The 5,028-nt window shown below is 47.3% G+C and overlaps 1 long non-coding RNA gene across 1 annotated transcript; it reads left to right on the top strand.

Annotated features, from left to right (window-relative positions):
• The first annotated feature begins 526 nt into the window (after positions 1-526).
• LOC109501939 lies at positions 527-2,178 on the top strand. Its single transcript, XR_002160253.2, has 2 exons — positions 527-915; positions 1,072-2,178. It is a non-coding gene; the product is annotated as an uncharacterized LOC109501939 (long non-coding RNA).
• The last annotated feature ends 2,850 nt before the right edge of the window (positions 2,179-5,028 follow it).

The raw sequence follows: 5,028 nt of genomic DNA, 5'->3' as shown, positions 1-5,028 counted from the left end.
GGAGAAAAGAAAGAAAAGAAAGAAAGAAAAGAAAGAAGGAAGGAAAGAAAAAGAGAAAGAAAGGAAAGAAAGAAAGACAGAAAGAAAGAAAAAGAGAGAGAGAAAGAAAAGAAAGAAGGAAAGAAAGAAGGAAAGAAAGAAAGAGTAAGGAAAGAAAGAAAGAGAGAAAGAAAGAAAAGAAAAGAAAAGAAAAGAAAAGAAAAGAAAAGAACAGAAACGCAAAGTGCTCCTGGATCTCCAGAAAGAGTTAAGGCATTTCTGAGCTTAATTATCAAGCTCAGGAAGGCAGGCATCGCTGCTGTCTCCTGGCGACACACGGGAGAGATCCATGACAACAGTCCACTTCCGGGAGCCTCCCCCTCAGCTTGGGAGCGCGGTCTACATGGTAACGTGGAGAGTGCTGGTGATGAGCTCATCTTTGGTGCATGACGGCGCAGTCCAGAGGGGGAAGTCGCTAGGATTAACCTCAGACCTGCTGAACAAAGCCGAGGAACACATGTCCATGGGATTTGGTGTGATCAGTTCTTTTCTTCGCTATGTCCAGTGTCTTGATAAGCCCATAGACGTTCTCCACTTCTGTCCTCTTGTTTTTATTTTTTTATTCTTTTATTTTTTTAGCGTTTCCTTTTGATTCCTTCTTAGCATTTCCATCTCTCTGCTTACCTTCCCCGTCTGTTCTTCCATGGTGTCGCCTGTTTTGTGATAGCCCTCGGCATATGAGTCACAGTTGTTTTAGATTCCGCGCTCTGATGATCCCAACATCCCTGCCAGAGCCGAGGGTGGTTCTGACGTTTGCTTGTGTGCTTTGTCTTTTGGTGTACCCTGTGACTTCCCGCCGCAAGCCACACATGAGGCACTGGGTACAAGGAACCGAGTACTGGCTCTTGCGGTTTCTGCCTGTGAATTTGCACTCTGGTAAGTTGTGATTCTCTGTAGCCCCCTGTCTGTCTCTCCAGTGCTGGGGGCAGTGGTTTGCTCTGGGACCTGGGTTCTTTGGTGAGACTATGAAGACTTGTGATTTTCGGTTCGTTCAGCATCTTATTTTCTTTTTTATCTCGTTGCTGGAGGCAGGGAGGACTTCTAAGCTTCTCGCACGCTGGACCAGGAGCTGGAAGTCAGTGTGGCCAATCCTTTCTGAAGCAATCCATGGTTCCTCCTCAGTCAGCAGGATGAAGGGTGTTTGCCATCAAATGAGACAGCTAGTAAGGACACATTTTGGCAGGGAGACGGAACAGAGACTATACATATAAACACACGAACCGGTTCGTTTTCCCCTTCTCTCCATTGCCCTGATGCGCTTCCCAAATAAACCTTCTACTGGTAGTACGGAATTTGGTTCATATTGGAGGACAAGAAGTCGGGCGTCTGTAGGTAAACAGAAGTTTAGTTTTGAACAATTCCATGCTCTTTTTTCTTGGCTTCACCCCATAAACCTTAAGAGGCACATCGAAGAAACAGAGACGGACACCTGGAACACTTCAAGACTTGAGGAATAAGATCTTGGAGACAGCAGTGGGAGTGTGGGGAGTATCCCATCTGGGGGAGATCAGAGTGGTTCTCTTGACTCTATTATCGAATGATATACTCCGCAAAGGCGGCGTGCCCAGCTTATGGCAAAAAGCACCTGTTGCCAATAAACGTTGGGAGTGACGGTGACTAGTCTGACCTATTCTCATTGCCTTGTACACAGCCTGGGACGCAGAGGGTTTGCCGGGGGGGAAAGTGAATGGAGTCCGGCAAGTACAGCACACGGCCCAGATTTTCCTTCTTTGCTCCGGAGAATAGAAATGAAGGGCACGGGCTTACATTTGTACAGTTAGTGAAGTTATTTAGAGGAAATAACCCTTGTGGTATTTCTGGGAGCGTTTGCTGGGAAAAGTCAAGCACTGTCTTTCCCGTCAAATATTTAAGATGGGAAGATTTAATTTTAATCCTACTTGATAGTGCTTGGGTCAACTATAAAATTATCATATTTAAAAAATCACTTCAAAAGACTTTTCTTTTAGGAAGATTATCCTGCTAGGCTTAAAGAAGAAACACATTCTTATTGGAGGGATCCTTCTACTGTTATATTCACTCCATAGCTTCGCTCAAGACCATTAACCTTGTCCCTGAGATGATTCACTTGTGCTATTCGCGGTGTCCCCTGGATTCTAGAATAAAGGACAAGCCAGTGTATTCGTAGTTGTTTCTGAATTGTTTCTTTCCAAACCGAAGATGTCCACGTAGGCGTGCAAGCGTCTCTCCTGCCAACCAGAAGGGGAGGAGTATGGCAGGAACGAAGGCTGAAGGCAGAAGTCCGCCCCGCGATGCTCGCGGAGCGGCTAAGTCACACAGCTCTCATAAGTAACCAGCCGAGTTCCAGGTCCAGCGCCTTCCCGGGTTCAAAGCCACACAAGTTAAAGTTAATCGAGTACAAAATGGCTTAAATTGGTACACGGCAAGTCGAGTGACAGGCAAAGTAGAAGAATCCCGGGGCTGACTCCGGCCCCTCTCTCCACGCCCCCCCCCCCCCCCCCCGGGCTCTGGTGTGAATTTCCTGGAAAAGAATTGCCATCAAATTATCTCCGTCTTGAGGGACTTCATGCTTTGGCACTCCAGCACGGATGTACGCGCGGCTGCTAATGAGAGAGGCCCGCCATCCGGGGATGCAATCCCGCCTAGACATTTCCACCAAAATGGATTATTTCAGCCTCGTTGGTCACAGATTCTGTAGTTTTCCAGTGATTCATCTTACTATTAATAATGTCAGAGGATTTTAGGCCCTTGAATTAAATAATCGTAATAGGAGCCACGGAGAGCGCTAGGCTGAGGCAGGGCTGTGTATTTCGGCGTGCACACTGTCAGGCCTGATAAATCGGATCCCTGAAATAGTTTATAAAGCACTGAATTGATGTGGCCGTTGGTGAGGGAGAGAATTAATGTTGCCAAATAGGCCCGCAGCCTAGATTGGATGGAAGCCTTTGCTATAAACGCTGCGTCCGTGTAGGAAATAGTTGCGGGGAGAGGGGAGAGAGTCACATGGGGAGCTAATGTGCTTCAGTGACCTCAGGGGCGCCGCTCAGGAGAGGGGCTGCTTGGGGGGGCGCCCAGCAAGGGGGAGGGTGGTCACCGCTGCTCGTTCGTAATCGAGAACCGAGAGCACACGTGCCCGAGGGCCAGAATGAAGACCTGTCTGAGGAGTCGGTGGCTGCTTTCCAGGCCTGTGGAGCTGTGCTGACAATTCCTGGTCAACGGAAGGTGTTCTTAGGAGCCCTGTCTCCTGTCCCCCCCCTTCCCAGGCCGGACTCGGCCGTGCGGTCGGCCGGACTCGGCCGCGCGGTCACCCTCTGGTCCACGCGACGGGTCGTGGTATCCCAGGACACGTCATGGGATGCGATACCTTTGCCCAGGAAATCGAGCTTGTTTCTTGTTTCCCTAAACATTTCTGTAACCAGAGCCAGTTTGGGAAATGTTCGGATCACAGAGCTTTGAACACGTGCTAATTTGTAAGTACCGTTAAAATAGCATTTCGATTATTAGCGGAATGTTCCTAAAGTTCAAGGTTGGATTCCAGTTTGTTTGGTGTCAGAAAAGGTAAATCTTTCCATGTTTCCCTAATGAGTTCGCTATAGACTTTAACTTAATAGACCTCTGAGCATTTTCTGAACACGGCAATACTGACTCTTCCATTATTTCTGCCTCTGGCATCATCCATTTAATAAGATGTTTGCAGCTGTTTTATCTCGACAAGGAAGATTAAAGCAGATAAACTAAGGTCCTCACATTTTTGCAACTTCTCATATCTGCATGATATTAAAAAGTTTTTTTTAATGTTTATATAGTTTTTTTTAAATTTTTTTTAACCTTTATTTATTTTTGAGACAGAGAGAGAGACAGCATGAACAGGGGAGGGTCGGAGAAAGAGGGAGACACAGAATCTGAAACAGGCTCCAGGCTCTGAGCTGTCAGCACAGAGCCCGACGTGGGGCTCGAACCCACGGACCGTGAGATCATGACCTGAGCCGAAGTCAGATGCTTAACCGACTGAGCCACCCAGGCGCCCCAATGTTTATATGTTTTTAAGAGAGAGAGAGAGACAGAGAGGGTGGGGGAGAAAGTGAGTGGGGGAGGGGCCGAGAGAGAGGGAGACAGAGGATCCAAAGCAGGCTCCAGGCTCTGCGCTGACAGCAGAGAGCCTGATGCAGGGCTCAAACCCTCAGACCGTGAGATCATGACCTGAGCCGAAGTCAGACGCTTAACCAGCTGAGCCACCCAGGCACTTTTCATATCTGCACGACATTAAAACAAACAAAAAAAGAAGTAGAAGGTGCTACATTTTTGTCCAAATGGACTGATCCAAAGGCAAAAGCAATGCCCAGGAGTCCTGTCCCTTGAATACATGCTTTGTTCACTTAGTTTCTCTTTTTTTAGGCTTTTCTGAAGGACTGGGATGGAATGGAAGACAGGACTCCAGCTCCTAAGCCCATGCATGATGATTTCCATCATGCTAAATATCTAGAAAACATTTAAAAGCAACATGTAAATAAATGTTGGTGTATATATTATTCAGCAACGTGATGCAGTGGGCTTCAGGGATTCGTGGGAGCTTTGCTCTTTTTGGTAATGCTGTTGGGGGACTTTCAGGAAAGAAAGGATCCAATATGGTCCTCACATGGTGCATTTCTCTTGAGACCATAGGAGAATACTTACAGAGACCAGTAAGTGGAGTCACAGTGAAAGACAGCCTCTGCAAATTAAGTTGTGTCGTCCCTAGAAGCTGTGATTGTAGTTTTCTGAATACCAAGAATCTGGTAGACCAGATGGTCACTGGGCAGACAAGTCCTGATGGAGGGTCAGCCTGCAGGAGGCTGGTCAGACTCTTCACTTACCTGTTTCTCAAAGTGCCTGATAAAGGGTCCTCCTTAAGCCCACCATGATTTATCATCGCTTAAAATAAGGGGATGAGTAGGGATTTCAAGACATTCCTGGGAGGAGTGGAAAACATGGGAACTTGGCTTTTCCCTGGTGAGGGAGGGTCCCACTGTC

This window comes from Felis catus, chromosome B4 (genome assembly GCF_018350175.1).
Source record: "Felis catus isolate Fca126 chromosome B4, F.catus_Fca126_mat1.0, whole genome shotgun sequence".
In the NCBI taxonomy this organism is placed as follows: domain Eukaryota; kingdom Metazoa; phylum Chordata; class Mammalia; order Carnivora; family Felidae; genus Felis; species Felis catus.
Note: the sequence above shows the minus strand (reverse complement) of the source record. Positions and strands in the feature narration are given on the sequence as shown.